The 12,345-nt window shown below is 38.4% G+C and overlaps 1 protein-coding gene across 21 annotated transcripts in view; it reads right to left on the bottom strand.

Moving 5' to 3' along the window:
- The window catches only part of PLAGL1 (PLAG1 like zinc finger 1), a 73,830-nt gene that overhangs the window by 56,796 nt on the left and 4,689 nt on the right, over positions 1-12,345 (bottom strand). For 18 of the 21 annotated variants that reach the window (XM_017870883.1, XM_017870877.1, XM_017870949.1 and 15 more), the window contains exon 1: positions 9,672-10,300. The exons of 1 other annotated variant lie outside the window; for it this stretch is intronic. The gene's annotated coding sequence lies outside the window, so the exon portion shown is untranslated. Of the gene's footprint in view, positions 1-3,314; positions 3,337-6,361; positions 6,418-9,671; positions 10,301-12,345 lie in introns of those variants that run through there. 2 more of the 21 variants (XM_017870837.1, XM_017870833.1) reach the window with 2 other exon arrangements.

Raw genomic sequence — 12,345 nt, 5'->3', positions numbered from 1 at the left:
GCTGAGGAGTGGTTAGGACCACCTGTATCACTGGATTAGTTCTGAGAAATCAGAGAAGAAGGTCAGCAAAGTAAGTTAGGAACAGGCAAAAAAGGACCATTGCCATGCTAAGAAGTAAGTATTGGGATGCCACTAAAGGACTTTTTTCAGGGAACTGACCCCAGTGGTCATTACACATGATAGGAAGGGAAGAAGTCAATACAGGGAAAAATAGCATAGGGTGACAAGGGCCTAAACCAAGGTGCTGAGGGGAGTGAAAGAAACAGGAAGGAAAGATATTAGAAAGTTCAAATTTTTTTCCTGTGTTTCAGAATGCAAATGGAAGAGAAAGTTCAATTTTATTAATTAAAAAAATGATCATTGAGTTTCCCTGAATGATACAAATAGGCCTGTCTTCAACTTCAAGATTGATCCTAATTGACCCCTAAGTTCCTCAAGAGCAAAGATATGCCCCCAAGCCAACAAAACACATTGCCTGGCACAAAGAAAGTGCTCAGTACATCACTGGTGAATGAATTTTTCCAAATATTCCAAATATGGAAATCTCCATATGCAAATAATACAATGTATTAATGATGCAATGTGAAACACATAGAAAAGCTAGAATCACTTTTCCTTTTTGTTTAGTGACGATTTTCCACAATATATGCCAAGTTCTGAATTTGCTCATGCAAGAGCTACCTCTGTCTCCAGCTTATCAAAAGACTCAGATATAAATCACTCCAGAAAGTTAGGAATGTTGCCACCTCAGTTGCTAAGCTCTTGTGTAATGTTGTTCTAGGAATCCATCATTCCTTATGTCCTTTGCTATAGCAAAAGAACAGTCACTTTATGACTCATGAATATTACATGAAAAAATTAAAACAGTAAATTAAATCCAAATTATGTAAACAAATTGTGTAAGGTTACTTAAGAGTGCAAGATGATTTAGTAATTAATTTGCTTATTACAATAATTTAAATTAAAATAACAACACTAAGAAATGAAGAAAAAAAATGAGTACTTCCTAGGGATAAGCACAATTCTTACCCCATATTATGGATTAACTCATTTAATCCTCTCAACAACCTTATATAGTAGACAGTTTTACCTAAATTTAAAGATGAGAAAATTGAGATACAGAGAAGTAACTGCCCAAGATTACACTACATAGCAGCAGAGCAGCAGAAGTAGGAATTGAATGCAAGCAATCTGGCTTCACAGTCCAATAGATTCAGAAAAAAACACTTAATAAATCCAATATGATTCATGATATAAAACTCTTAGAGAACTAGAAGAAATATCCAGCAACAACATCACACTAAGCTTCAGTGCTACGGAAGTATTCTCATGTAAGTCAGGAACAAAATAAGAATGTCCATGATCAGTACCACTATTCTTCATTGCACTGGGGGTCCTAGCCAGTGAAATTAGACAAAAACAAAAGAATAAGAGGTATGAAGATCAGAAGGAAAAGAAAAAAATAATTTCTTGCAAATTATGTATTTATGTAAATGGAAATATAATATTATTTATGAAGTAATAACTAGCTGGTTAGAAAATAGGAAACTAAGAGAACCTATTCACAGTAGCAACAAAAATCATCAGGATTTAGAAATAAATGTAAAAAAAATGTACAAGTCCTTTGTTTATATCACATCATTGAAGGACACAAAAAGGACATGACAAATGAAAAAACTGAATATTGCAAATATGCCCATTCTTCTCATATTGATCTATAAATTCAAAGCCATTTCTATAAAAATCCCAATAGGACTTTTCAAGAAATTTCATAAACAGGTACTAAAACTCATATGGAATGGGAAAGGTCCAAAATAGCCAAACAATTCAGCAGAAAAACAAAAGAAGGTTTCTGCCCTATGACATATCAAAATCGTGAGAGTTATCTTAGGAAGATTTGTTCAGGCAATATGGAGAGCTAGACATTCTAAAACAAACCTTTTAATACTTGCAAAGTTCTAAGGAATACTGGAAAAACATCCTCTAAAATGTCAGATATTTGTAATTCTTCATGTCATCAAACTAAGAAAAGTCATAATCTCAATAGATGCAGAAAAAAACATTTGACAAAATTAAAAATTGAGTATACGTACAAATAACTCCTAGCTCTGTTCACAGAGGGCCAAGAAACAGTAACATCTCAGTAGCAGCAAGGACACATAGCACACAGATCTTGGTTTCTAATACCATCCTCCAGTAAAAGGAATCAAGACATTTTGGAGAAATGGCTGATTCTAAGGTTGGGGAAGTGAAAATGCTAAATGAGCCTGGAGCATCTCATAGTGCCAAACAGTAAGGAAATGATAAAAAATAAAAATTTTTAATGGCGACATTTCAAAAGGACAAAAGAGCCAACTTGAAAAAATCCCAATGTCAAAGCTGGAACAATTTAAGCAATATAAAAATGATATTAGATAATAGCTCAAAGACTAAAATAAATATCCATCAATATACATGGATATAAATATTTGACTGAATAATAAACCCATGGGAGAAAAGGGACCAACCTTTCTTTTCTTTTTTTTTTTTTTGAGACGGAGTCTTGCTCTGTCACCCAGGCTGGAGTGCAGTGGCCGATCTCAGCTCACTGCAAGCTCCGCCTCCCAGGTTTATGCTATTCTCCTGCCTCAGCCTCCGGAGTAGCTGGGACTACAGGGGCCCGCCACCTCGCCCGGCTAGTTTTTTTGTATTTTCAGTAGAGACGGGGTTTCACCGTGTTAGCCAGGATGGTCTCGATCTCCTGACCTCGTGATCCGCCCGTCTTGGCCTCCCAAAGTGCTGGGATTACAGGCTTGAGCCATCACGCCCGGCCCGGGACCAATCTTTCTTAGAGAAGAATTCCTATTAATAAATGTAAAAAAAGGAAGAAAATGGAAAATCACCATTAGAATACCACAATAATAAGTGTTGCAGGCAAGATCCACCAAACACTGAAATTATTGGACAAAATTTTAAAGAGAAATAGAATATCTGTACTACCTCAAAATATTTATTAATCACTGTGGTGGTTTTAACATATGTCCACAAATTATTTGATACCTTCCCTTCCCTTGACTGTGGACTTTCTCCTAACAAATAGACTGTGGAAAGGGGGAAAAAAGGAACATTACAATAAGAAACCCTGCCAGACACCATCTGGCCATGTGATCAAAGTTATCATCAGTCGATGTGATTACCATATGCTGCCATATGTGATACAATGAGAAGGGCACAACGGCTCTGCAATATTCTTCTCTCAAAATCCATAACTTCAGTCTAATTGTCAGAAAACATCGGATAAATCCAAATTGAGATGCATTTTACAAAACACATACCAGTACTCTTCAAAAGTGACAAGGTACGAAAGACTGAGAAACTGTCACAGATTGGAGTAAACGAGGGAGACATAAAAACTAAACACCTGAAATTTAAAAAAAGAATATTAGAGGGAAAACAGTAGTAATCCAAACAAAGTGTATAGTTTCATTAATACTATTGTGTTAATGTTAATTTCTTAACTTTGGTACTTTACAAGGGTTATGTAAGATGTTAACATGAGAGGAAGTTGGTGAAGGGTATACAAAAACACTGCACTATCTTTGCAATTCTTGTAAATTTAAAATTATTTCAGAATAAAATGAATTTGAAAATTCAATACTCATTTGTGAAAGCAATTCTCAGTTAACTAGAAACAGAGAAAATTTCCTCAATCTGGTAAAGAACATCTCCCAAAAAAAAGTACAATAAACATCACCCTTAATAGTGAAATATAGATGCATTCTCCCTTTAAGATGATGAAAAAGCAAGGATATACATTGTTAATACTTCTGTTAAATATTGTTCTAGAGGTCCCAGCCAGTGCAATCAGGCAAGAAAAGGAGAAAAAGATAATAGAATTGTAAAGGCATATTTAAACCATTTTTTTTTCCAGATGGCATGACAGCACATTAAAAAAAAAAAAAATCTGCATACTACCAGAACTATAAGTGAATTTAGCAAGGGTACAAAATACAAGATCAATATATAAAAATAAATTTTGTTTCCATACACTAGGCAAGATGTTTGGAAAATAAAACTGGTGGGTGAAAAAATAAAAAAAACGCCACCACCTGCAACAGCATCAAAAATCATTAAATGTCTAGAAATAAATTGAATAATGTGTAAGTCCTTTACACTGAATATACAGAACATGTTGAAAGTAACTGTAGAAGAATTTATTCAATGAAGGGAAAGACTCAATTCTGTTAAAATGTTCACTTTCCCAAAGTTGCTCTGTAGAGTCAATGCAATCCCAGTCAAAATCTGGTAGACCTTTTTTTTTTTAATGGACATTGACAAGCACATTTGAAAATTTATATGGAAATATAAAGCACTTAAATAATCAAAACATTTGTTTAAAAGAACAAAACTGGATGGTTTACAATACCATATCAAGACTTACCATAAACTACAGTAATTAAAAAAGTATGGTACTGATGCAAGAATGGATAATTAGTCCAAGTGGAACAGAATAGAGTCCAGAAATAGACCCAAATATATGACCATTCATTTATCAACAAAGTCCCCATGCAATTCAATGGGAAAAGAAAAGTGCTGTTTTTTTCAGTAAACATGTAGAGTAGATGAATGTCCATATAGAAAATAAATCTTGAGGTTGGGCATGGTAGCTCACACCTGTAATCCCAGCACTTTGGGAGCCTGAGGCGGGCGGATCATGAGGTCAGAAGATTGAGATCATCCTGGCTCACACGGTGAAACCCTGTCTCTACTAAACATACAAAAAATTAGTCGGGCATGGTTAATGTGGGCACCTGTAGTCCCACCTACTCAGGAGGCTGAGGCAGGAGAATGGCATGAACCCGGGAGGCAGAGCTTGCAGTGAGCTGAGATCACACCACTGCACTCCAGCCTGGGTAACAGAGTGAGACTCCGTCTTAAAAAAAAAGAAAAAAAGAAAAAAAAAGAAAAGAAATCTTGATCCCCACCTCACACCATACACGAAAATCAACTGGTGATAATCACAGACCCAACAGCTAAAACTGTAAAGTTTCTGGAGGAAAACAAAGGCAAATGTCTTCAAAACCTTGAGAGTGGGCAAATTTGAGGGTAGGAAGAAAATTTTATAGGTAGGATGCAAAAAAGCACTAATTTCCACTCCCTTCCCCTTTTTACCCACTCCCAAATCCTGATAAACCAAACTTCAAAGGAATAATTCTGCTCATCAAAAGGTACTATTAAGAGAATAAACAGGCAAATTTCAGGGTAGGAAATACTTGCAAACATGTACCCAACAAAGATTCCCTATCCAGATTATATTAGGAACTAAAAATCATTAACAAAAGATAACCTATTTTTTTTAAATGGGCAAAATATTTCAATAGGCAGGTCACAAAGGAAATCTAAATGGCTGATTAAGATATTTTAAGATGTTCAACATTATTAGTGTTTATGGAAATGCAACCAACCTACCAAAGACCATCAATTCAACTCCTTGGTATATAGCTGAGAGATGTATGTCTACCAATGGAAGTTGGAAGAACATTCTTCACAATTTAATTCTTAATGGCCCAACAAGAAAATGAATAAGTAAATTGCTCATATTATAGATCCACATAATGTAATACTATAGAAGAGGGGTCAATAAATTTTTTCCTGTAAATGGCCACTTGGTAAATAGTTTAGACTTTGTGGGCCATATGGCCTCTGTAGTAACTACTCAACTCTGCCAAATGGGCATAACTATGTTCCAGTAATTTTTCTTTTTTAAGATGGGGTCATCTCACTGTGACCCAGGCTGCAGTACAGTGGCATGATCACAGTTCATTGTAAGCTCAAACTCTTGAGCTCAAGAGATTCTCCTGCCTCAGCCTCTTGAGTGGCTGGGATTATAGACAGGAGCCACGGAACATAGACAGGAGCCACAGATTATAGACAGGAGCCAGCCCAATAAAATTTTATAAACAAAAATATGCAGTGGGTTGGAATTGGCCCACAGGCCACAGTTTGCCAACCCTTGATATAAAGTGAAAATAAAAAACAAACAAAAATACTTATACATGCAACATGGATGAATACAACGTGAACAAAAGAATAAACTCTATGACTCCATTTATATGAAGTTTTAAAAAACACTTGAAAATAATCCATGATCATAGAAATCAGGACAGCAGTTGACTGGGGGAAGTGAGTGGCTCCATTGATAGGAAGGGGCAGAAGGAATGAAAATGTTTTATATGTTTATCTGGGTAGTAATCACAAAGGTATACACATATGTAAATTTCATCAAGCTACAGGCTTTTTTTGTTGTACATAAATTATAGAACTAAAAAATGTATGTAGAATTCAACATGGATAAAAAATATATTAAATACATTAAATGTACCTTAAAAGATGTGGGTGACAGAGTGAGGAAGTCTAACAGAAGTCTAATCATAGCTCCTAAAGGAAAGAATATGATAAAAACAGGTGAAAATAAAGAGATAAAAGACAAAATTTTCCTGAATTGATGAAACATAAACCTTAGAGACAGGAGATTTTATTTATATATATAAATTATACAAATATATTTAATTTTTATATAAATTCTACAGTGAGATTATACATATAATCTATATATAAAGTGTGTATGTATATACATTATGTATATACACACACCTACATACCTTGCCTCAAAAGTCTGTGACTACAGATTATTCTTGATGATACAAGGAGCAGTGAAAACCATAAAGCAATTCTCGAATTTCAAAGAATTAGTGGCCTTGACATGTATGCTGACTATAGGGCAAATTAGACAAATTAGAAATCAGTAACAAAAGGATGACTCACAAAACCTTCCACATTGGCACTAGACTACTTTCTACAAATCTGTTAGGGGAAGAAAAAATATCACAATGAAAAAATTTTTAATTCTTAGAACTGAATAATATACTACATAGAAAACAACAGTAAATGAAAATCAGCAGTATTTTCAGATGACAAATAAACAAACCAGGATTAACAGCCTGGAAATAAGCCCAAGCATATCTGGGTACTGTATGTGACAGAAGCGGCACTGCTAATCACTGATATTGGAACAATTACCTTTTCACATGGGAATCTGAAAATGAATTAAGCTTGATCTCATAACATAAAATATATACATCTAAACATATACATGTCTCAGGTAAATTAAAGAACAAAATGTGGACAAAACATAAACTTAATTCTTAGAAAAATATTCAGAATACATTTCATTAATAGTAGAGTATATTAAGACAAAAGCATACAGATTAATGTCTATAGTTTAATATCTGCAAGTCTATAACAGATATTTGTATCCAGACTGTTTTCCAAGAAAAATTTCTGCAATGATGGGAATATTCTGTTCTATAATATATTATAATGTAAAATATATCACATAATAAAATATAAAAGTAATATGTGGCTACTGAGCACCAAAAATGTGGCCTAAAAGAACTGAGGAACAGAAATTATTGCGGTAAATATAACATGTTAGCATTTTAAAACACTGAAAGTCTGTAAAGTTCTGTGATTTTTATATACTTTTAGTATTTCATTTTCATAACAAAATTTGATTTTAGTAAAATTACTATATAAAATATTCCAGTTGTGTACAAAATATGTAAATGTGACTTTTGGGAAAGCAAACACCCCAAATGACATTTTCTCCTAAATGCTTTTTGAAATGTTATAAATTAAGTTATAAGAATAAAGAATAATTTAATAAATACTGATATGTCCACCATGGAATTTGTGAAATAAAACATTATTGATAAGTTCCCTAGGTGCTCCTCCCTGAGCAAGATTTTTTTTTTTTTCTAAAAAGAAGCCAGGCAATAACAATAACAGACGTAGAGCCCTAGACTCAGGCTTCTTCAGTTTGTGACACCCATATTTTAACATATTTGGGGAGAAATGTGACATTCAAACCTAGTATGTATCATTTAACAAAGAGTTACAAAGCAAAAACCCATGTAACCATTGCACAGGTCAGGCGATAAAGCATTTCCAGCATCTCTGAGCCCCAGACCCTCTCCTCCCCACCAGGAGGTGACCATTAGCTTGACCTTTTTTCTTTACTACTTGTAATGCCTATATATGCATCCCTAAACAATAGCTTTGCTCCATCAGGTTCTGAATTTTACATAGATGATATCACACAACATTCTCTGGCAAATTTTTTTTTTTTTTTTTGGTTCAACACTGAAAGGCATTTGTGTTGAAACACAAAAATATTTCATTGGCCACTGTACCGTGTGCCCTTTTTATGACTGGTGTATAATTTATCTTTCTCCTTCAGGTGGGCATGAAGGTGGCTTCCAATTTTCTGCTATTACAGTCAACCTTCTTGTACACGTCTGCTTGTGAACATGTATTAAAATTTATCTAGGGCAGTGGCTTTCAAACTTTTTTGTCCATGACTCATACTAAGGAATGACGTTTTACATCATGACACACATTTGTGTATGTATGAAACTGAGGAGAGGAGGAGAGATTCATAAAGCGAACACCCCATGACCTGAGAGACACTGACGTTCTATTCTCTGTCTGTGTTTTACAAATTCTGATCATCCACTTAAATGACTTTACGACCCACTAAAATGGACTTCAGATTCTGAAAAACATTGTTGTTAAGGATGAATACCCAGGCGCGCAACTGCTGGATCAGGAAACACGGACAACGGACGTCGTCAACTTTTCCAGATCCTTAACTGTTAAATGTTCTTATCTAAGTGCATATAAATTTACCACTATTTAACTTCAGAGCGAAAAGCGTGAAACATCAGAGAACATTTTATCTTTTCCCTCGGTCATTAAACAGTATTAATCACTTACCATGTGCTAAGTAAGCAATCTCTGGGCCCAGCGCGACCCGTGGGTTAATATGCGGAGGGGCTGCGGGGGAGGACTTAGGGGACCAGGACCTCAGTGAGGCCCCAGAAAGCACCCGGGAGAGGCCTTCGATCCTGCCTGGGAGGGAGGGGTTAGAGGAGGATTCCTGGAAGAAGGAGGACCTAAGCTGGGTGTTTCTATTTTTGATTTTTATTGGTTTCCTAAAACATGAAAGTAACATATTTGATGAGGAAAAAATATTCAAAATTACAGGAGTATATTCAGTAAAAGGTAGAAATCCCCACTCCGCCCTGAAAGTTTGATGCGGAGACTAATGCGAAGTTGCATTATCAGCTGTCCCGATCTAGGAAATTTTTAGGACCCCACGTTTTTAAATACTTTTAAGAGTATGTCTGATACAGTCTATAATACTAAAGCATCAAAATAATCATATTTTTCATAAGAGACGAAAGCACAAACAGTTACTGTCTAGTCCCATTATTACTTTGAACAGACTTTTTCTTCTTTTCCTTGTTGTTTTTTTGCTGGCCCATTGGCGAGGTTAGAGCGCCAGGCTGTAAGAATCGGGTCTATGGACCGCATACCAGATACGCGCAAACGCCTCTGGCAGCGGCGTCCGGGGGACCGGCGGCACTCGCGGTGGGGCGGCCTGGGTTGCGGGTGACGATCTGCGGGATCCCGCACCCGGCCCCGTGGAGCCCGGACCTGCACGTAGGCGGCGCGGCAAAGGCACACCCTCCTTGCGGCCGCGAACCCAGCGCCGTCCTCGCAGCGCGGCAATGCACGGCCACAGCTGCCCCCAGCCCGCCCGCCGCGGCCGCGAGTACCCAGACACCTACCCTGCGGGGCGACGACCCCTGGAGCTTAGGCGAGGCTGCTGGGGCGTGCCGCCTCTGCAGCCATGACGGCGACCCGGGGAAGCACCCCGCGCGCCAAGGCCCCGCGCAGCTGGGCTGTGAGCGCGGCTGCCCCGTCCGTCCGTCCAGCACCCGCCCGGAGACTGAGGCCAGAGCACGCCCCAGCCGTGTCTAAATCAAGGCTCGGGGCGGTACCGACGGGCTGAATGACAAATGGCAGATGCCGTGGGCTTTGCCGCCCGCGGCAGCCAAGAGGATGGCTGAGCCGAGGAGGCCGCGCGCAGGCGGGGCTCGGGAGCCAGAACGGCACGGCCGGGAGGAGGGCGCTGGGGCCCCTGGCGGGGGCGTCACGTGGCAGGAGGAGGCCCCGCCGGGGAGCTGGGGGTCAGCGGCCGAGGCGGGGAGCGGAGCGGCACCCACACGACCGGCGGGCTGGGTCACTGGTGGGGGCAAAGCCAAGGTCGCCCAGGTACAGCGCTGGCGCAGGTAGACCCGAGCCGGCCCGGAGTCCGCAGCGGGGCCTGCTAGCTCAAGTCGCCGCCAGAATGGGCTGCCTGAGCCCGATCACACATGAGAAACGCGACAGATGCTAGGACGCTGCAATAGGCCAAACTAACTTACCTCGTGTGCCAGCAGCGCCCAAGTGCAGCTGCCCAAATGTGAGCACTGACCGTGAGCCAGGCACTGTACTAAGTACTTTGCAGGTAAATACGTGTAGTCCTCACAGCAATGCTGGCAGAAATAACCGTCTCACGGCTGAAGAAACGAAGACGCAGAAAGCGTAGACAGAAATAATTTTATAATTATGGGATCACACCATGTCTGCTTCATACAATTTCAAATTTTTCAGTGTTACTGGAATTTAAGAAAATAAACTGAAGGGAATCTCTATTGCTTTCTTCCCTAAAAGACGTGCTTTTTAAAAGGCCTATAAGCATTCCGTAAAAAGATTAAGAGAGGTGTAAGGAGCTCACTACATGTTTGGGTTTAGACAGTTTAGTAGCTCTGAAAGATGAAGTTAATTAGCATCATACACCTCCACCTACCTTTACCCCCTGCCTCTCAATTTCCATTACTTCTATTACTTTCAGCTTACTAGCAATGAGAACATTTGCAATTGCTCTGCAACTTTATTTTTCCAGATGTTGTCTTAATTCTATCTTTAAATGAATTTGATATTCACTGTAACTTATCCATCCCTGAACTTTTATTTGTATTTAGTTCTTGATGGACTGCCTTCTTTTTCAAGTCATATTCCTAAGGAGGGTTTATAGAGTGCTGCCATGTTTGAGAAAATCTGGTATTTTTCTCTCTACATAAATAAAAACTGAGTTGGGTATTTTCAATTCACACCTTCCTTCAAAACCTAACAGAACAAGATGGCAATTGCTTTATTTATTTTTTTATTATACTTTTAAGTTTTGGGATACATGTGCAGAACATGCAGGTTTGTTACACAGGTATACACATCCCACGGTGGTTTGCTGCACCCATCAACCCCTCATCTATATTAGGTATTTCTCCTAATGCTATCCCTCTCCCGCTAGTCCCCACCCCTCCCTGTGTCCATGTGTTCTCATTTTTCAACTCCCACTTATGAGTGAGAACATGCAGTGTTTGGTTTCCTGTTCTTGCATTAGTTTGTTGAGAATGATGGTTTCCAGTTTCATCCATGTCCCTGCAAAGGACATGAAATCATCCCTTTTTATTGCTGCATAGTATTCCATATTGTATATGTGCCACATTTTCTTTATCCAGTCTATCACTGATGGGCATTTTGGTTGGTTCCAACTCTTTGTTATGGGGAATAGTGTTGCAATAAACGTATGTGTGCATATGTCTTTATAGTAAAATGATTTATAATCCTTTGGGTATATACCTAGTAATGAGATTCCTGGGTCAAATGTTATTTCTGGTTCCAGATCCCTGAGGAACCACCACACTGTCTCCCACAATGGTTGAACTAATTTACACTCCCACCAATGGGGTAAAAGCATTCCTATTTCTCCACATCCTCTCCAGTATCTGTTGTTTCCTGACTTTTTAATGATTGCCATTCTAACTGGAATGAGACGGGATCTCATTATGGTTTTGATTTGCATTTCTCTAATGACCAGTGATGATGAGCTTTTTTTCATGTTTGTTGGCTGCATAAATGTATTCTTTTGAGAAGTGTCTCTTCATATCCTTCACCTACTTTTTGATGTGGTTGCTTGTTTTTCTCTTGTAAATTTATTTAAGTTCTTTGTAGATTCTGGATATTAGCCCTTTGTCAGATGGATAGATGGCAAAAATTTTCTCCCATTCTGTAGGTTGCCTGTTCCCTCTGATGATAGTTTCTTTTACTGTGCAGAAGCTTTGAAGTTTAAATAGATCCCATTTGCCAATTGTGGCTTTTGTTGCCATTGCTTTTGGTGTTTTAGTCATGAAGTTTTTGCCCATGCCTATGTCCTGAATGGTATTGCCTAGGCTTTCTTCAAGGGTTTTTATGGTTTTAGGTCTTACGTTTAAGTCTTTAATCCATCTTGAGTTAATTTTTGCATAAGGTGTAAGGAAGGGGTCCAGTTCCAGCTTTCTGCATAAGGCTAGCCAGTTTTCCCACACCATTTATTAAATAGGGAATCCTTTCCCCATTGCTTGTTTTTGTCAGGTTTGT

The sequence above is a fragment of the Rhinopithecus bieti genome, unplaced genomic scaffold, assembly GCF_001698545.2.
Source record: "Rhinopithecus bieti isolate Rb0 unplaced genomic scaffold, ASM169854v2 scaffold_1063, whole genome shotgun sequence".
Lineage (NCBI taxonomy): Eukaryota > Metazoa > Chordata > Mammalia > Primates > Cercopithecidae > Rhinopithecus > Rhinopithecus bieti.
Note: the sequence above shows the minus strand (reverse complement) of the source record. Positions and strands in the feature narration are given on the sequence as shown.